This window comes from Hirundo rustica, chromosome 12 (assembly GCF_015227805.2).
Source record: "Hirundo rustica isolate bHirRus1 chromosome 12, bHirRus1.pri.v3, whole genome shotgun sequence".
Taxonomy (NCBI): Eukaryota; Metazoa; Chordata; class Aves; order Passeriformes; family Hirundinidae; genus Hirundo; species Hirundo rustica.
The window spans coordinates 14520195-14541291 of NC_053461.1; the positions used below are offsets into that span (position 1 = coordinate 14520195).

A 21097-nucleotide genomic window follows, 5' to 3' on the forward strand; every position below is an offset into this window, starting at 1 on the left:
CCTTGGGGCAGGATTTAACAAGTACTGCCAAGACATGCATGGGAATTGCATCAGTTGGACGGGTGTACAGCACGGGGAACAGGCTCTGAACATCAGCTCTGCGTTTCTCTCTTGTGTGTAAGTAATACGGTTACTGCTTACGTTTTAGGGGTTTTTCCCAGAGGTTTGGCAGTGCATTTGTCACTGCTGTTAAATAATGTCATTTGAAGGTCAGTTAGATAACACAATTTCTGATCTCACTCATATCCAATTTGTCTCTCTAATTCAAGAAGGGATAAGGGTCCGCTCCACTGGCCACTGCATTCAAACCAAGCAAAAGCCCATCCCAGCTCTAAAGGGTTTGCAGCCTGCACAGAGGTGACGGGGTGCCTATGTCCCATTCATACACAAAACGCTCTTCCCTATTCCGATGCACTCCCTCCCTACAGGACACCCTCTCTGCCAAGGATCCGCAGCAGTTAGATTCCCAAAAACCAGGTCACATTTACAGGGTCTCACATCAGCTGCACTAGTTCCTTACAGCTCGTCTTTGTATTGTATTGCAGGTCAGTTCCTGAACTCACATTTCAGATAAAAAATAGGGCACCTAAACCTCCACTATACTTCCCAAATACCCACACCTCCTTCTACATCAGGAAAGCAACAGGCAGCTGCTGGCAATGCAGTGTTTCCAAGGAAATGGGTTCTGAGCTGCCCTGCTGTTACACAAGAGGCGCAGCTACTTAAAAAGCAGGGTTACACACACGAGAACATCCTGTACATTAAAAACAGTCCCTCTACAACTCTGACAAGATTTTCATGCCATCACTGCTGCATGCACAATTTGAGTGCAGCAGCCTGGCAGGAGAGAGGAAGTTCTTGCACTTGGAAGTTCCATTTATCTCCACAGAGCCGGCTTGGGATGCAGGAGGAAGTGGCATCCTGCCTTGCACATCTGCCTCCTGATATCCACAGGAGTTTCCTCTGCTATTAGAACGTTCATGCAGGGAGCAGAGGAAACACATTACCCTTGGCTGAAAGGGTTCTCCAGAAAACTGCTGCTCTTTTGGATGACACAGACCTCAGAAGGATTCTGGGAATCTGGAAGCTTGAGAGAATTTGCTTTCTACACATCGCTGGCACAGCCAGTGCAGCCTTCCAAGTCCCATAACAACCCGTCCTGCCCAGATAATCTGTTTTCCCAAACATTTAGCCATCTCAAGGCCTTGCTTGGATCTCTGTGAATGTTTATGACACTGCTATGTCGCTCCTCCGTGATGCTGCCTGAGTGCTTGCCTAATATCTGACTCCTGAGAAAACATGGCTGTTTATAAAAGCTTTTAATGTTGCACATAGTGACGGGACACAGCAGATCCAGCACACTGTGTCCAAAGCTCTGCTCTTAAAAATAGCCTGGACTGCATCACTGCATTTGTTCCAATCTAGAGAATTCATGTGCTTTCTCTAGTGCCACTAGTAAATAATTAACTGTTTAATGTGAGTGCCAGAATAATTTAATGTTTAATCTGTCTAGAGATTTTGTTGTAGTTTTTAACTCTTTGCTGCCTTATACCAGCCACTTCTTTATAACAGACTACTATTGGAAGAGTTAAAGGAAAATATTGACTTCTAATGACCTTTCTGGATCTCTACATGTTTAGCAGTGACTTCTTCCCACTACCATTTAGAGCCACGTAACAGCTTCAGTGAACCTTCAGACCAGCATATCCACATCTTCTCTGACCCCAAGGATTTTTAGGGAGCCCCAGATGGGGATAATCCACCAATTCTTGCTCCTCTCACCAGGCACTGCTCTGTCTTTATACCACAAGAAACAAAGCAAACACACTTTCTGCCTCTTCAGAAACACCATGTGGCAATTGTTTTTCTGGACCATATGGAATTCCTCTCCTTATTTATGTATTTCAGAATGAGCTCTTAGCAATAGCTGTTCAAAAGTTACACCCTTCAGACAGCAGCCATGTAATTCCATTTCTAGGTTTGTAGGAAACCAGCCCTGACGTAGAAAGAGTGCAGTTCAGTATTTATGAAGTGCTGCCGTTCCATAAAGGGTGAGAACCTGGTTATCATCATAACTGTTCATCAAATCCAAAACGCAGCTACAGGTGAACAATAATTAATGCAAAACAGTATAGTATTTAAAAACTGACATCTGTGGGGCCAGACCTATGTCCTGGCACACTAATCTTAAGCCCACCAGAGCCACTGGAAGTGCTGGAAGATTCTAGAGATTTTGGATCACATCTGAACAATGCAGTGAGTGCAAGTCCTGGGGACCTGCTGGAAATAGAGGTCATTAATAGCACAGAGTGCATTAGCACAATGAGCCATCAATCTGTAAGCTGCCACAGCATGTGGCACAAGAAAACTTATTCCTGTATCGCTCCAAGAGGTTCAGAAAACTGGAGCAAAGCAGAGTGGTCACACCTCCTTTGTTATTAGCCCTAATAATCCTTCAGGAAGAGGAGAACATTTTTCCCCTTGGTAGTTCTGTATGAAAATATTCGTTTAAGCCAAGCTGCAACAGGGTTCAATTTATTGTCAATATTTTGGACTGATGAGAGAAAGATTTGTGCTGTGGATTAGCTACGGGCAAACACACATCATGTTTTGTTTATTTCCTAACACTTCCTGAGGCACCTTCCACCTTTTTCTGATGCCTTCATCTTTACATCTGGTATTGATATCCCACGTTCAAATGAGCTGGATCTTGGACTGACCTGGTAGAGCCACTGCTTATCCTTATTATCCTTATTCCCTTTCTAAAGCTAGCAGCTCTCCTACAGCCTTTCCACAAAAAAGTCTTCAGAAAAGGCAAACTGAAATTTTTTGACTTTCAGCTCCTGCCAGGGCTGCCTATGGTGCAGGAGGTAGGGTGACCTCTGAGACATAGCCTTAAAAACAACATCAGGCTCCCTGAGACTGGCAGAATTACTCTGATAATGTTCAAACCTACAACAGCAGGAGATGCCTGCAAAGCATCAGTCCTACCTTCTGGCTCAGGAATCTGAGGCAGGGGAGATGAAGAGTTTAGTGAAAAGCTGTGATTTACAGGAATATTAACCTCGAGTTCTACACATCGAAGCATAACTAGCAATGAGCATTACAGGTTATAAAGTATCCCTTACATCTCATGGCAAGAAAACTCACAGTGAATGAGAGGTCTGCCAGTCCAGGACAGTAGCTGGATATCCTGCTCCTAATCTAATCTTTAGAGTCTCTTCTAGGATTTGGGACTCCTTGAACAACTTTGTCATGCACTATCTCACCCCCCACATGTCATGTATTTTGTTTCTTCACGGATCGAGGACCACGAGTGCAAACAAAACACCAATATATGCACCTTCTGTTCCTTCACCCACTTCCTCCGTAGATTTGCCAGAAGGATCAGTTTTATGTGTCCTCCAGAAAGCCCCATAAACCTGCCCTGCCTGAGTGGCCAAAGAGCACTCACACACCTTTGTGCATCCTGGTAGGTGAAGCATTCTGGTACGGGTGTAGGAGGGAAAAGGGATGCAAGATGGGTTCCTCAGCAGAGCTGCAAGGCTACACCCAGCACTCTCAGACAGGACTTACCACCCAGGATTTGCTGGTAGTTTTGGGAATCTGACCCACCTTCACAAGACAAGACATAAAGCCTTGAAGCAGCCTCTCTCAGCGGAAGGGAGGAAGGTGTGGAAGCAGCACAGCAGCAGAGATGCGCTGGGCTGAGCCCAATCCCTGACATGAGACACGTACTCTGGGCCAGCTGATGGACTCTGCAGTTTGTGCCTCCACGTGTGCAGACACAGAGGCAAAAGCCCCATTTACAGAGATCTTAATTTTCTTAAAAGGCTGCTTTGCAGCCAGCTGCTTCAGTAAAGTAATTAACTGGAGATTTTCAGAAAAGGCCAGCTCCCATGAGTGTTTATCTAGTGGCTACTTCATATCTCTCCTCAGTGTCTGCAAAACTCAGTTCTGTATTAGAGTTCTAAACAGGAGCAATTACCCTTGCTTTGGCAGTAATACAGCTCTTAGAGAAAGCTTTGTCTCCTCACTCCATAGAGCTATTTCTTTAATACCAGTCTCTGTACAATGCTTCCAGAACTTGTGCTGCTATAAAAAACTGTACTTCAAACCAGCTGACTCTTACTTTCCTCTCCCTAAAAAAAAGAAAAAAATACTTTCTGATATCTGGGGCTTATAATAGATGGGATATGTGCCAGGCTGAACAATAGGAGGAAATGAAAGATGAAATTATTAGCCAGGAGTTAAACAGGAGATGAAATAACTCTGAAGTGTTTTGGATAGAAGGGAGCCTTTATTTTTGAAAAAAAGCAGGATTCTGATTCTGGGTGGGGAAAACTCTCGCAGATAAAAAGACAATTGCCATCCTCTTCCCATCCTCATTTCACCCCAATGTATTTAAGGATCATTTCTATTCTTGCACGCCCACTACATTGTTGCTATATTTCCTATGATCCAGCAGGGTCTATTATAACAATGCTAGGTAACAGCATAGATAAACCATACTTGATAAGGGAAGACCTGGTTTTTGGAGCACAGCCCAAAGCTGACAGCCACAACCTTCCCTGATTTCATCCCAGACTAAGCCCCACGCAGTTCAAGCTGGTCAGATACTGGGTACAAAGGAGGGGCTGCACAAGCAGCAGCCTTCACTCACCGTCCTGCTGAGGAAGATGATGCTGGCAGCGCCACGCAGGTCCTCACCTCCTTCCCAGCTCCCTCAGAGTGAAGGAATTACATCCACCTGCTTCCTTTCTCCTTCTGTTTAAAAGCTGCTGATCAGGTGGGCATTGGGCACTCAGGAGAATCTCCTGTGGCCCTTTTTCTTATCAGCACCTGGGGGCTTTGGGAGCGGAGTTAACTCAAGCATCTTGTCTTCAGCTGAGGAGCCAGGTTGACTCAGGCTGCAAAACCACACGTTTTCAGAACAAACTACGACAAAAAACCACAGTACTCTGCCCATAAGGCTGCATGTCCAGGGAAGTGATGGTGTCACCATGCCTGGAGGGATTTAAAAGACACGTAGATGTGGCACCTAGGGACATGGCTTAATGGTGGTGTGGCAGTCTGGGTTAATGGCTGGGCTTGATGATCTTAGGAGTCTTTTCCCACCCAAATGATTTTATGGACTGGAACAAGGAAAATGACGCCAAAATCTTTCACAGACATTTAATGTGAGGAACCGCCTCAAAATGAGGCCCAGAAATGGTCCCTTTTTGGTCAGGCTGGAGTTCATTTAAAATATGAACACACCTTGAGGTGCAAAACTTGTAATTTTTTTAGCTGAAACTTCAGGTCAGAATGAAACTTTTCTCAATCAGCCAGCAGATCAGCTATTTTACTTCCTATGCTCTTTTTCATACTGTACTATTGATTTTCTTCAGGCACTGCAGATTTTTTGTGTACTGAATTTTTAGGGTTTTTTTTTTGCCTCCTTCAGTAATGATGTTTTCTAAACTTGGACTATAGAACCAGTTGCACAGAAGTTGCCCTAGAACAAGTGGTGGTCAGAGTGACCTTCGCTTGACACAGAAACCAAAAAGCATTTCCTCTACAACCTGCTATAAAAAATTTAAAAATATGGCTGTTATTATTAATCTTATAGGCATGATTGCTGAACGATAAAGGCTATTAAAATTTTTGAAGTTATTGTTCTTTTACTGAAAGGTAGAGTTCCAAGAAAATGTATATTATTCAATATTTAAAAGTTAAAAATTATCCCAAGCAGAAGCTTTTATCTATGCTGAGGGACGGGAATTGTGGATAACGAGGCATTACTGAGCAGCAGGTGTACAGCCACTACACTAAAAGTGACTCAGCCATGTTGGGACATTCAACACCAGCCCTGTCCTTTCTCTGAGCTTATAAATCATAATCACTCTCCAGTAACCACCTTATCATTCTTCTGGGGAAATTTTATATTGCCCTGGCACTGTCTGCTTTATGTACCATAGTGATGGGTCTATTAACCATTCAGTGCCTTCACATTTCCTGCCAGGTACTGTTGGTATCAAGCAGAACCTCTGGGCATTGCCTGGCTTTTGGTGCCTTTGTAAAGCTGCTCTGAGCCTGGTTCCCCTTCACAGACAGGGAATGAGTGTTCTTTACAAAATTTCTGCGTAGTATACCCTCAATTGGCTTCTGACCTAATGTTATGCAAATCTTTGCTCCCCCGGAGAAGAGTTGGAGAAATAAGAAAGAAAATATTCCAGACAGGAATTTTACGTGTTAAAAATATATTAGACTGGTTTAAGAGAGGCTATTAAGGATAAATTTGAAATAAGGCATTCTTTTGCATTAGGTACTTAGACCACCTCTGATGCCTGTTTAATTTTCCTGCTGATATTCTTGTATTTCTGAGTATTACTCCTGGTTTTATCAGAGATGCAGCTTTAGCTCAGTCTCTCTGAGGAATAAGTCTTGATTCATTAATGGTCAATAAATACAGGAGAGAAACTGGATAGGACCTGAATGATTGGGCCAATTGCCAGCACTGTGGCTATCAGAACACTGTCACTTCCAATCTGCTTGAGAATACACACAACACCAAACTCATACACCACGAGTGAGAGCATCAGATAATGATGCAAAATTATCCCAGCAAGGCTTATTTTTCTAGATTTTACATGTCCTTCATCTACTCAGTAAAACCATCAGTAGTGTCTGATCTCACCAGATTTATTTCTGGTTTTTGTAGCCCTCCTGTATTTCTGCTGTATTTGTGTTATCAGGCAGACACTGCTACAGGCCAGGAGCTGGACTCCAGGATCCTGATGGGTCCCTTCCAGCTCAGCACATTTTATGTTTCTATGATTGTATGGTTTTAGGAGGGGTATGAGAGAGGGTCTTCAGCCCACCATGGTCACACATTGCATTTAGTAAAGGTACAAAGTACTCATGGCCTGAAATCTGATGCTGTTGCAGCAGCAGCAAAGCTTAATCATATGCAATATCTATGCAGCATAAAACCTGAAAATCCATACCAGTCACATTTCCTCACATTCAGCTCAGGCATGCTGCAGATTTATAGGCCATTTCTGAGTGATTTTGTTCCTAGGAATGCATCCTGGATAACACTGCCTTTGCGTGCATCATGCTGCTTTTGATTTAATCTTGATTAATTATTTTTGTCCAGCCATTCAGAGCCCACTCATTGGGGGCACTGATTTATGATCCAAGGCATGAAATAGCCAGATTCTGCTGGAAGGATTTGCAGTTACAAGACTGAAGAATTATTTATTGGAGCTTCACTGGTAATTGGTAATTTTTCCACCAGCACCTGTGAGTAGGCAAGAGGATTCTGTTAGGCATTTTCTTGGATGATTGCTTGTTTTATTTACTTGTCTGTTTTCAACAGCCACGTGAGAATAACAATTGTTATGGGTATTGAACTACATACATTTATATAAGACCAAAACACTCTCAGCAGTAATTGGAAGACAGGTGTTTCCAGCACTGAGCACACCTAATACCTGGCTCTCTATGCAAAAAGACACAGGCCTTATTGACTTTTCATGTAATCAGTTAAATGTCCAGAAACAGAAGAGTTGAATGCTGACTTTTGTACCTCACAAATCAGCTGAAAGCTTTCCAGATATGCTCTAGCTTTCATATTAACATAAAAAAAAATATTGCTCCTGGAGTTTCAAGACTGGTATTTTTGTGGGAGTTAAAAATAAATAAATACATATTTGAACAAATATTTCCTCTCCTCCTCCCATGCAGACCTGACGCTGCCAGTTGGCCCTTGGTGAGAGGGGAGGCAGGGCCAGCCCTGGGTCTCTGTGGAGCAGCCACATCTCTGCCCCTCAACCCCTGCTGGGCCAAGCTTTACTGCTCTGCTCCTCCCTGCTCCTCTATTCTTTATAAACCAGCTTGTGGCAGCTGATTTTATTCTGGAGTGTAAATGCTCCAGGAGAAAGGTGTCTGGTTATTTTTCGAGGGATTGTGTGTTTACAATGGAGAGGTGGCAGAGGGGAGCTGGGCTCAGTAGGTCAGGCAACTCTCCAAAACCAAAACAGTTCAGGAAAGCTCCTAGCAGGCACCACATGAATGAGGTTTAAGTCTTCCTTCTGTGCTGTGGTGCTGCTCTGTGCTTCTCACCAGGATATTAGACATACTGCCCTTGTTTTATTGCCTCCATGGAAATATGGGATTTCCAACCCCAGTCAAGAAGGACTTAGATATTTAAATGAATTCAGCCTAACTCATGTAAACTTGGTCAGGAAATGGTCCATTTTTGTCTTAAGGTACTGATGACCAGCTTTAGGCTGCAAAGCCACCCTGCTCTTTCAGCAGCCCATGGCTCACACCACAGACCAGTGGCTGCCCTGGTTAGGTGGCTCTGGACAGTGTCACACACCCAGAAGCTCTTCATTTCTCTCTCCAGTACAAAGCCCTTTGCATTATGTGCAAAGAGAAAGCTCTGATCAGTAAGAAATACTAGTTTTTCCTCTGCACCTTGCCCTGAGGTCCCATCATTTTTCACAATCCAAACAGGACTGGCCTCTCTCGATGTGTGCTTAGAAGCCCAGTGAGTAACACATAGGAAATGAGGGGAAGGATGCTGGAAGTTCTGTGGCATCTTTTGTAATAGATAGGGTCTTAACCCCAGTGTCCTGGACAAACTCCAGTTCTGGTAATTGCATTCTGCATAGTTAAAATCCCCCTGCAGTTTCAAATTATTATTGCTCACTTCCTTCCCCAAATTGCTGTGCAGCTTTGCTTTGTGCTGCTGAAGAGTTGCTTTGTTTCACCTGAGGGATGATGGCATTTCATGACCGTATGAAATGGGCCTGAGTGCACGGTTTGTACAACACTCAGTGAAACACTTTGGGATTATTCATAATTAAATATCCGCTCCCTGCAAATGAATGGGTTTCTAATGTTGGGTGAAGTAGGGCAGCACAAAGCATGACTTCTCTCTGTTCTTGAAAGCTGGTAATATAAAACTTAAAAGAGCAGTAAAAGACAGAAATTTTCTAAAATTCCCCTTATGCAGCTAAGCATGCAAGCCCTAAGTGAATGTCTCAGTCTTTACTTTCCCATATTTTTATTGATTAATTGCTCTACTTCAATTTCCTTGTCCTAAGTGGAAACATTACAATCGTAACTTCAATCTCTGGCCACGATACAAACTGATTCTAAATCTTTAAATTGTGTCAGTGGGAGGAGGTGACGGGGGGTGGAAGGAAAGCTTTTTATTTTTATTACTAATTTTCATGTGTTCCAGGACTTACTAATTTCACGCAGATGTTGAGAAACCACAAGGTATTTCTGCTGCAGTCAAACCCAGGAGATGCCTCAGCATCATAAAACTTGCTCTGGAATGATCTCGTCCCAGCAGTGTGTCCTGGTAAGAAACTTGAGGATATCCCACAAACATCAAAACACACAAGTCTTTCTAGAGCTGAGCCAGTCACCTTTTTCAGCTCCAGCTTGTTGAGTTATAACTTTGTTCCCCTTTGAGATTCAGGCTTCTCCTTTTTGTGCTCATTGCTTGTGGTCTTGCAAAAATGTCACAGGCATTTTGTGAATTTCCAGCCTGTCCTGGAAGGAAGGGGCACCGCCTAGAAGCTCTGTGTCCCATAGGTGAGATACATTTTCTAGGAGTCTTAGCAGGGGAGAAAACAGCCAGGACTCCCACTCTTGGAAGCAGCATTCTTCAGTAATATTATTCCTCTGACCCAGGGCTATTACTCACAAAGCAGAAGGTCAATATAATGGTGTAAGTAGATTCCTCATGCCCTTTTCTTCTCTGCAATCTGCTCCTCGATTGCTCCAGAGCTGTTTTGATGAAGGCTAAGAATGAAATCAATAGAAAAGATTATAGAAAATTATGTATGATGTGGCATTCTTGAGAAAAAAAATTATGCTTAATTTGAAACAGAAAAATGCTGGCTTGGGAGCCACATGTGTATCTCATTTGGAAAAAAAAAATCTGTACTGTTATTAAAGTAGCCACAATGAGAGTATTAGCTACAAATTAGGTATGTGTACTGGGAAGGCAGCTTTGTGTGGATGGGAGAGGGGCAGCAGCGTGTCTTACACTGGGCACATCAAATGAGAAGCTGAAGGATCTGCAGGCTGGGCAGAGGTCAGCTCAGGACCCAACAGAGCCTCAGTGCTATTTTATACATAAACGACATTTTGAACATAAACCGCAATATCTTAAGAACAGTCCTCTGGCAAATAAATTGTCAGAGAGTAGATACCAAGCCTTTCCTTGAAGATTTGGAGGGGCAGGGAACCCGGTATGGGTAACAAACCACAGCCGACAGCGTGCCAGCTTCAAATGCCAAGGAGCACGTTCGTGGCACTGCTCCCCCAGGACTTTGGTCTCTCCTCATGGCAGCCTCATGCCATCAGAGACAACCCCCAAAGCCCAGCTATGGCTTTCTCTTGTCCCAAACCATTGATTTTTCTGCAACATCTGGGGCAAGGATCCCTTCTCCTTCCTCCATTTGATGCCTTAAGTTTTAGCTTTCATGTATTTCAGATTCTGTGCTGCCCAGGGTGCAGCTCTGAGCTCACATTCAGTGTCACTCAGCTCTCTGCACACAGCAGGGACACAAAACAAATCCTTTTCCTGCTGAAGACCAAGGACAACTTTCAGGCCCAAAAGCACAAACAAAGGTGGCTGAAGGGAGAACAAGACGGATGGGACCTCACCACCTGCAGCTGTAATTGGACAATAAACCCCAATATGTAAATGGACCAAAACTTATAAAAAGGTAAGACTTTGTGACTGGCCAGCCATTTTTTGGTGACCATTTTAGGTCCACCTTGTGTGTAGCCCTGGTCAGGCCCTGACCTGGCCAAGGTGTGTCTTGGAGGCCTTTCAATAAATACCTTTATTCTCTAGCTCTGTCCAGTCTCTGTTTCAGGTCAGCCTTCCCAAGGCATCACATTTCCAAACCCACATTGCAGGGTGGGTTGTCAGGAAGAGAAAATAAGCAGTGATTTGCTTCCCCCGTGCTCCTTTGCCATGTCACCCAAGCTTGTTCCCCTTTGTCTCTCAAGAAGGATGTGCTTGGATATTCACCCTCAGCTTGAATAGTAATAGTCCTTTAAAATTATAGGAGAACTAGCTGGATTGGGCTGGAGGCCTTCTCTCCCAGGCCCCAGTAATGCCCTGGTTTTGAAATAGGAAATTTTCATAAGCAGGGCTTCAGAGGTTTTGAAACTTTTAGAAAACAAAACTGGGAAATGAGTAGTGCATTTTTTTCCCCCGTGTTCCTAATTGCCCTTTTCCCTTTTTCTTCAGTGAGGCGAGTTTTAAAAAAAATAATAAATGGAAGAGAGAAAGATAGAGGGAAGGAAACAGGAAGCATAAGTGAGACTTTATTGTAAAATGGATTATTTTGATTACGAGTCCTGTTAGAGCTTTGATAAAAGAAGATCTTTTTCCCAGCATCGTGGTGGGGACAGGACCGTGGAAGACAAATTAGAGGAGCGTTGCTTGTGCCTCCCAGCCGAGTTAATTCTGTTAGAGAGCTGTCGTGAGAGCGGTATTTCCATAACCACCCTCGGTGGGAATCGCGCACCCGGCGCTGCTCCAGCTTCCCGGCCCAGAGAGCGGGCAGCGACAGCTCCCAGGGCCCCGCAGTTTGGCAGCGATTCCATCGCCAGCCCTGAGAGCCCCAGCAGCAGCAGCAGCAGCAGCAGGCGGCCCTCGGAGCGCCGCGCACGGAGCGGGACAGCCCCGCACGGCGGGAGCACAGCACCCTCTGCCGTGACCGGACCGACGGACGGACACACGGACCGGGCTCCGGGACCCGGCGCTGACACACGGGCACGGGCACCCGGACCAGGCACCGACACCTAGACACGGGCACGGACACCCGGACCAGGCACCGACACCTAGACACGGGCACGGACACCCGGACCAGGCACCGACACCTAGACACGGGCACGGACACCCGGACCAGGCACCGACACCTAGACACGGGCACGGACCAGGCACCGACACCTGGACACGGGCACTGACACCACTACAGACACCCGGACCAGGCACCGACACCTGGACACAGGCACGGACGCCCGGACCAGGCACTGGCATCGGGACCAGGCACCGACACCTGGACATGGGCACGGACACCCGGACACGGGCACGGACACCTGGACCAGGCACCCACACTGGCACAGACACACTGACCAGGCACTGACACCTGGACATGGGCACCGGCACCAGGACCAGGCATCAACATCGGTACGGATACCTGGGCTCAGGCACAGACACCTGGACCAGGCACCAACACCAGCACGGACACACGGAGCAGGCACCGGCACCGGGACCAGGCACCGGCACGGCCACGGGCATGGACATCTGGACCAGGCACAGACACCCGGACACAGGCACGGACACCCGGTCCAGGCACAGACACCTGGACACGGGCACAGACACCCGGACACAGGCACGGACACCAGGACACAGGCACCAACAGCAGCATGGACACCTGGACAGGGGCACAGACACCTGGACCAGGCATGGACACCAGCACAGACACCAGGACACAGGCACCGACACACTCAGACCACGTATCAACACCCGGACACCGGCATGGACACCTGGACATGGGCACAGCGCCCCGCCACCGGCACTGACACCCAGACGCTGGTACGGACACAGGCACAGACACCATGCCGTGGGCACGGACATCTGGACACCAGGCATGGACATCTGGACACGGGTGCAAACACGGGCACGGACACCTGGACACCAGGCACAGACACCAGGCACGGACACGGACACACACAGCTCAGCTGAGAGCCACATGGTGCAAGGAGACTCACGTCTGGCGGCTCCATTGGCTGAAATAATCCCTTTTAATGCTTTCTAGGCACACATTATCATAGTTTTTGGCATCAAAACAGACTACTACTACCTCTTTTGACTTTCCTCCTCTTTTCTTGGTGGCTAACCATGACATCAGTGAAACTGTGTGTGCTATTTAAAACATAAATTGTTCTTAATTTAACTCTTAAACACTGGATGTTGCTACGCTTATAGGCATAGATGGAATACTACTTTTAGAATATTTATTCCTTGTGAACGTATGCAAGTCCTGCAATCAAATGAAGGCTGCAATCTTTCTGGTTAGCCAAACAGATTGAGCTCTGTAAATCTCACACCATAAGAGACACACTTTCCTGCCCTTAGATCTTTGCTATGGCTCTTTGCAGTGTCCTTTCCAAGTTTTGCAACCTCCTTTCTGAGATGTGGGAGGCAGAATTGCGTTTGCTATTCCACCACATTTGCAGTCTATTTGCATTTGCAGTCTCACCACAACAACAGAGTAGGAGAAGGTTAAACCATTCATTCCCTGTTCTCCCATGCCCCTGGTCTCAGCAGATGAACAGGTCAGCAGCACTCGTGATGCTTTATTTCATTTGATTTCCTCTAAGAAGAGAATACAATTTCCATTCAGATTACCAGTAAAAAATAAAATAATCTTTTGCTTTTTAGACCCGAATCTTTTATTGTGTGTCCTTTAAATATTAATCCCTGATCCAGTATGTGAAGTTGTTTTGAACCCAGAAGAATAAACACAACCTTGGTTAGCAAGTATGTTTAAGAAGGCACCTGGCACATGATGTTCACCCTTTTTTTTTTTGGAGAAAATCCTGTGTAGGCATATGCCTCAGGAAAGAGTGAAATAGTATTTCATGCTACATGAGACACTTCCTGTGCATTCAAAATTTTCCCTGCTGACAAGTATGAATTCTTCCCCCTTAAATAAGAAAACTTGCCTTGCAGTCACAGCAGCTAATAAGAGGTCACCTTTGCCTTCAAAAAGAGGCTCTTCAGGAATCTGTGTTCTGCCATCACCTCATTCTTGGGAAAAAAAAAAAAAAAAAAAAATGAAGACATAGCCACATAAAGAGATATATTTATAACCACCACTGGTTTAATTTCAAACTGTTAGTTCCTCAACACCCTAGCCATAAAATAGCTGTAAAAGCAACTGCTTGCAAGAAGCTCTTGCACTGTCCCATGAGCACTCACAGCTACTTATTTATGATGGAGATCATGGAGGAAGAGCAGAGAAAATTGCACTTAGATTCCTTGAAGCAATTTTTTCTCTGTAAGAACCGAGTATGAATTTATTGTGTAAATACAATTTAGGGTCGCTCTTTAAAGCAGAGGTGATTACTCAAGGATGGAAATACAAGCTGTTATATGCCTTGACAAAATGATGTGTTCACAGAACCAGGTACAATCCATGCTTTAACACCCAAGTCAGGCACAGGGATCTCAGCAAGTACAATTTAAAACATAATTGAAATATCAATATATATCTTCACGTTATTTTACTTGCAGCCAAGCCATTATTGTAGTACATGTCAACTGAGCTGGCCAAGAGATCTTACAAAAGTGTATTGAACAATCCATGTTGGAAAGCAGGCTCAGACTGCACGTGCTCAGCTCACACCATGGCCAGGATGGCTCTCAAGAGGAGTCCCCAGAAGTGCCTGGAATTACTACAGAAAATGCCAAACCCAAAGCCATGCAAGGAACCTTAAGTGGAGTTGCAGAAACAACACAAGGCAGTGACTAGATGGTGCATTATTTAGGACGGTTCCCATTTCCCAAATTCTCCCCAAAATAGTAATGCTTGCACCCAGTGGGCAGCAGGCTGGGGAGGTGATGCCTGGAGCCCAGAACACTCCATGGTCTTCTGGGCACCACTGCAGTACAAATACTAAACAGTAGCAAATAACAATAAACATGAATTTCTAATGTAAGCTTTTTTTTTTTTTTCTTTCTTAATGTAGTTTGTTGATGAAAACTCTGTGACAGGAGAAAGATAAGAGTCACTTATAAATATTTATCATCATTTATTTCTTCTATTCTCAAGAAAGAGAATATTCTCTTTACTGAGAAAAGACAGTCTCATTAGGCTCTGCAGAAACCAATTATATGATGCTCATCATCTTTCAACTTTCACAGGTTCTTAATTGCTGTGGGAGAAACAGTTGTTGTTAAATAGCTATTTTTATATGATCCAGATATTATGACTGGTGAACCAGTAAAGTGCACAGTATATTTATGCCATTGCTCTTAAACTTTTTATCTTCCTGGATTATTGATGTGGTCCTTGCAAACTGTCCAGTTAGCAAGATAGGTGCAATTAAAATAAAATGGACGGGATAATAAGTTTATGTGCACTGTACAAAACCCCACAGGCATACACAGATCCCTTGTGCATCCCCATCCCTCTCAGCTAAACCAGAGAAGATTCCAAAGGTTTGCTGCAGCTTTAAAACGTAATTCCTCCCAGCTGAATTGCTCCAGGCTCTAAAAATTCAAGAGTTCATTAAAAACATCATGACATCTAAAAATAATTACTAAATGAGGTGGCAGACTCTTAAATTGCCTTCTAAATTTCGGCCACGCAGCTTTGCATGTTCAGCTTTTTTTTTTTGGAGTCTGTTAGTGCACTAAATATTTACTCCTACCCTATCTGTTAATGAAAGCTGAGATTCTATGAAGCACCACAACTAAATAACCTCATATCGCCCCCCCAAGACCAGAAAGTCCTTTAGATCTTACATTAGGGACTAACTTCCAAACGTGGAAGAGACACTGGCAACTTTTGAATAGGATACGCCAGAAGGGAGGTTATTCATCCAAACCCTTTGAGATGTCTGTTACTGTTTCCTAAGAAAGAACTGAAGAAGTCAGGCTGTTCTGAGCCAGGAATGCCCTTGGAATGTCCTGCTGATGGAGCTGCACGATCATGGCTGGCTCTCCAGCCCCACTGGAATAACACACAACTTTCTTCCTAAAGAGCTGAAGGTAGTTTCCCCAAACAGATCTGAAATTGATTCGATTGAGCTAATCTGAGAAACTGAATTTATGGAACGGATGTGCAAAAATTGGAGGAAAAGAAGCATAAGGAGGCCAGGAAGATACAGACTTCTCTCAGCTGAGAGCATTTTCCAGCTCCCTAAGGAAAAATCACCGCTCCCAGCAGGCAGACTTCACCTTGTCCTACCTGAACAAGTGACATTCACCATCATGGTATATTCGAGGGGATGAGCTGGGAGGGAGTGTGATAAATTGCTGTAATTAAAGAATGAAAAAAGCACCAAATCAGCTGTCAAAGAGGAGGACTGCAAAAGCGTACCCGGGATGAGATGATGCACAGGCTTAGACAGAGCTTGGGATACTCTGGGCTGTAAAAGCACAGGAGATCCCCAAACACCCTCCACCTGGAGCATTAATCAAGCCTGCAGCACTCCCCACCCTCCTTTCACAGCCTCTGCAGGGCAGAACTTCCCTTTGCTTTTCAGGCTCTTGTATAATCCTGTGTGCAAATGACTCTTACAGCAAGGGGGGGTGAGTTGACACTACTGAGGGCCTTGTAAGGCTCTGCAGGGTCCCTGGGATGCCACTTGGGGCACTCAGCTGAGAGCTTAATATTGCTGTACCCCTGCCTGCAAACGGTGGTTGCTAGGAGGCGAATATCACATTGAGGAACCTGAAGGGAAGCAACAATTTCAGGTCCAGTTTGGGGCTCATTGACATCTTTCTGTTGATTTTAAATAGGATGTGATGCAGCCTTTAATAAAGATAGTGGAATTTTTTTGGAAGAAGCGAAAATGGATGCCATCCAAATGGCTCCAGATAGTGAGGATGGGCAACAACGGGCCGTCGGAAAGGAAGAATTACTGGGGGAAATGAAAGGCAGCATCAAAGAGCGTCAGTGAAAAAAAACCTCCACCAGATAAAGAATCTTTCTGGGAAAAGCTGACTTGTATAAAACATGCATTATTCCAGGGCCGCTCTCATGCCAGGGTTAAATTTGGCAGAGCTACTGGGGGTTTTCCACCTGGCCATTCTCACCTAATGAGTTCTCTCTACCTGTAAAGCTGTATCAAACATTTTCTGCACTTTGTCCTCCCTGCTGTCCTACTGTGGAATCTTGCAGTGATTTTAGGTGTTGATCTGGGCTATGGGAGGTTTAAACTTCACTGGATGGGGCCAGGGGAAGTTTTCTGCAATGTGATGTGAACCCATTGCAGAACTGGTCTGGACCCCTCTCCACGGTGTGCACAAAAACACCCCAGGAGCCCTGAAATGCTACAGCTGTTCTGTGCAAACACAAAGGAGGATAAAAGGAATTTTCAAAGTGGAAAAAAACCCCATCAGACCTGGACGAAACACAGCCAAATAAACAAAAGCTCTCCCTGCCTACTGTAGTGTTGCAGGACAAGTCCTTTTGTTCAGCAGTCCCTAACAGCTCCCTATTATCCCTATTAACAGAGCCCCACTCCTCATCCCAGCTGAGCTTTGGCAGCTTTTCAGCTCCTCTGGCAACTCCAGCACTGCTTGTGCTACGGAATTCCTGGGAGCTGGGAGCCTTGCCCAGCAAGGAAACTCCCTTATTTTGGGGAAGGACAGAGCCCTGTCTCTCTGCTGGGGTGTCCCTGAACATGAGTCACCTCAGCCACACAAACCTCTGCAGCCAAACACCTGTAATTAGTAGAACAACGTCCCCCAGGTCTCCCACCACCCCAGCTAAGCCAGACCTCAGCTGGGGGTGACCAACCAGCCAAATGCACGTGGACATCCCCATTCCTCTTTCCTTCACCTGACCTGTCTTGCTGTGAGTGCTCAGGGCTGGGGACAGTGTGACACACACCTGGCACCGTGTGCAACACACTCTGACCACCCCAAACAGTGAAGGGTTTAAGAATCTGCATCAGTATCATAGGCTGGTTTGTTTGTTTTTTTTTTTCCCCTGTTATTATTTTGTTTATCTATTCTCACAAAGAGGACGACACGGAGAAATAAGATCAGTCTGCAGTGACACGTGGGGGCTTTGTGAGGTTGTTTCCATAGGAGCTGCATGGGGATAAAAGCCTACTGCAAAACAGGGGAAAACAGTATTTCTATCACCTTCAGGAACTCCCTGGTGGAGTGTAAGAGTCTGCTCACTGCTCAGATACTCACACTCACTCTGGTCCTCTAGGGAGAGATAATTTCCTCTGGGTTTGACTGTGCTCAATAAAAAAGAAGACACTTCTTTTTTACTCGTCAAAGAAAACAACTCCCCAAAAGAAAAAAATGCAGCATTGTGATCCTCACTCCCTGAGTGCCAATGTGGCTTAAGCAAGGTCACAGGGAGTGTCCACCAGCTGAGGAATGGTCTCAAAAACAATGCAGTCTTAAATACCCCCACCAATGAGCAAGGAACGATTAATGTTGACTGTCCAAACAGACATAAAAATGCAATTCCATCTCCCAATAAAATCTGATAAGTGATTTTTAGCAGGCGTGATATGTGGTTCCTTGCTCAGCCATATTCAAATATTTGCACCAAAAAGGTAAATTAGATGATTCAGGGTCCAGAAAATTAAAACCTTCACATCATGAGTAGAAGACTGAATTATAAAACTCACGTGTCTAGGACTGGCAGGATCCAAACTTTGCAGTGCAAACTCAACCTGAAGATCCCAGCTGTATTCCATCATCTCACTTGGATATCACTGGTGACTGCTGTGGCCTCCCTTAGATGCCAATTACCTGGAATTTGCCCAGGTGGAATAATGAGCTGTGCGAGTCTTTACCTTATCAAATCTATAAAGTGACTAACAAACTTGAATCAAGTCATTTTAAATAAACATTTTTAATAAAAAAAATTCAAAAGATTTTGTGGATAGAAAAATGGAAGTTAATTTTTAATGATCCCAGATCTAAGGAAACCTGCTGCTTGTGCTGGTTTCAGCTGGGGTAGTTAATTTTCTTCACAGTGGCTGGTGCAGGGCTCTCTTTCGGGCAACACAGGGTTGATCATACAGAGATATTTTCATTGTTGCTGAGCAGGACTTACACAGAACCAAGGCCTTTTCTGTTTTTTGAAGGGCCACACTGGTGAGGAAGCTGGTGGTGAGGAAGCTGGGGGTGCGTGGGAGGAAACACAGCCAGGACAAGTGACCCGAACTGGCCAAAGGGATATTCCATGTCATGTGACATCGAGCTGGGGGAAGAAGGAGGAAGGGAGGGGACAAGTTCGGGGCGATGGCATTTATCTTCCCAAGTCACTGTTACCTGTGATGGGGCCCTGCCCTCCTGGAGATGGCGAAACACCTGCTTGCCCAGGGGAAGCAGTGAATTAATTCTTTGTTTTACTTTGCCTGTGTGCTCAGGTTTTGTGCTCCCTATTAAACTGTCTTTATCTCAACCCACAAGTTTCCTGGCTTTTAGCCTTCCAATTCTCTCCCTCATTGCTGGTGGTGGGGTGAGTGAGCAGCTGCCTGGGGCTTGGCTGCTGGCTGGGGTGAAACCATGACACTGCTGGACACATCCAATAATTCACACAAGTGATGGAAGATCCAAACCCCGGCCCCACCAGTGCTACCACCACTATCATGATCTGAATTTGCCTGTACCTGCTGCACTGGGGAGCTGCAAGGGAGCAGACCATTTCTTGTTCTCCAGCTCAACCCTCCTGGAGCTCCAAATCCCACCAAGCCCAGCAGCTGTTATCCTAAGAAAAAAATGTGAGTGGTAAAGCAGAGGCTCTTAAATAGGAATTATATTTAGATTGATTAAGATAGCTATTGTGTGTCAATTTATTTAAATATAAATGGATTATTTGGAATGTGTTCATTGAAGACTAACAGCTCCTGAATGCAATACAGATACATGGCTAATTATAAAGTCAAGCAGCCGTTATTAATGTTTCTAATGATCAATTTGTATTCCAACAACACACAATCATCAACTTTAAAGCTCCAACAGTCGCAGTAATTGGTAGAAGAGACGGCTCTATGCAGAAAGCAATCAACCGACTAGTGCCTGCCTGGAATAAGAGGTAAAAGCTGCATTTTCAGGGGCCTACACTAAGGCTTGGAGCTGATAGCTGGATGGAGGCTGGGTTTGTATTTTTTTTTCTTGGTAGGCACAGCCTGGAGGAGGTTGGCTGAAAAGATGACAGAAATGTTGCTGGGAGGGGATACTCACAAGGGTCTATAGGGCTACAGACTCTGGGCACCATGAGAGACCTTAATACAATTCCAGAGTGATAGAGAGGCAATAGGACAAGCAGTCCCTGCATACAAATAAAATCTACTCAATTAGAAACACTTAAACGCAGTAAGTTTTTCATGGAAAACCAGATCAGTTGTAACTTCCATTCTGCGTGTCAGTCGAAGGAGCAGCAATAATTTAATACACCGCACTTGCAATTCTATGCAACCTGAGCCCCACGTGGCTGGGTCACTGCCAGGAGGAAAATGAACGCCCTTTCCTGAAGAGACCGTCTCTGGAAGTAAATTTGGGCCGAATTAGATTTCTCAAGCACTGGCACACTTTGAGGCTTGTAGAGAGAAGAGCTTCTCCCACCAGGCCAAGGGGCTTGTCCCAAAGGCATCCTGCAGATGGCCAAGGCTCTCAGGTGGGTGTTGTTGGTGGAAATCAAGCGCCCGAGCCCCTCCACGCACAGGGAGCCTCATCACGGCCCTGGACCTGACCTCTCACTGGAATCCTGTGAAGGGTGGTGGTAGGGAGAGCAGGAGGCAGGAGCTTGTGTGTGGGCTCAGCCTTTGCCCATCCCATTGCCAAAGAACCCAGATGGACCATTCACATCAAACCCCTCGGCACAGCCCTGGAGGGAGCTGCCCCTGAGTGCTCAGGGCCGGGCTGGCAGCGGGGCTGGGGCACCACCAATGATTTCCATTTGCCACCCCTCTCTTGCAGAAGGATGCACAGCTTTCCCTGCATCGTGGAGGGGATGGGATTCTTTGCAGCAGCTTTTAGGTGCAGGCTGGAAAAGTCTCGGGGCAGATGTACAATTTGGATTTAGGCTTAGAGCTAGCTCCAAGTGCTATTCTCCCCTTGTGGTATAAAACAAGCGCTCCTCCCCCCAGATTCTATAATTCACTGCAAAAGCAAAGGTGAGATGCAGAGCAGGATGGTGCCAGGCAATCAGTGGAAGGAAAGGGAACATGGAAAGGAGGTGCCCTGTCCCTGCTCCTCCTGACACATTCTTCCCACCACTCCAAAGGTCTTGGTCTCATGAGCGAGGCCACCACAGGGAGATCATCCCTGAAGGGCATCTCAACAGAGAAATTCCTGGCC

At 45.4% G+C, this 21097-nt stretch overlaps 2 long non-coding RNA genes across 2 annotated transcripts in view; both read right to left on the reverse strand.

Moving 5' to 3' along the window:
• The window catches only part of LOC120758274 (uncharacterized), a 52463-nt gene extending 47677 nt beyond the window's left edge, over window positions 1–4786 (reverse strand). The window contains exon 1 of the long non-coding RNA XR_005702825.2: window positions 4664–4786. This is a non-coding gene — a long non-coding RNA (uncharacterized LOC120758274). The remainder of the gene's footprint in view (window positions 1–4663) is intronic.
• Window positions 4787–13758: 8972 nt separating this feature from the next.
• Window positions 13759–18528, reverse strand: LOC120758306 (uncharacterized). Its single transcript, XR_005702853.2, has 3 exons — window positions 18418–18528; window positions 16008–16075; window positions 13759–13843 (listed from the first exon to the last, which is right to left on the reverse strand). It is a non-coding gene; the product is annotated as an uncharacterized LOC120758306 (long non-coding RNA).
• Between the last annotated feature and the right edge of the window lie 2569 nt (window positions 18529–21097).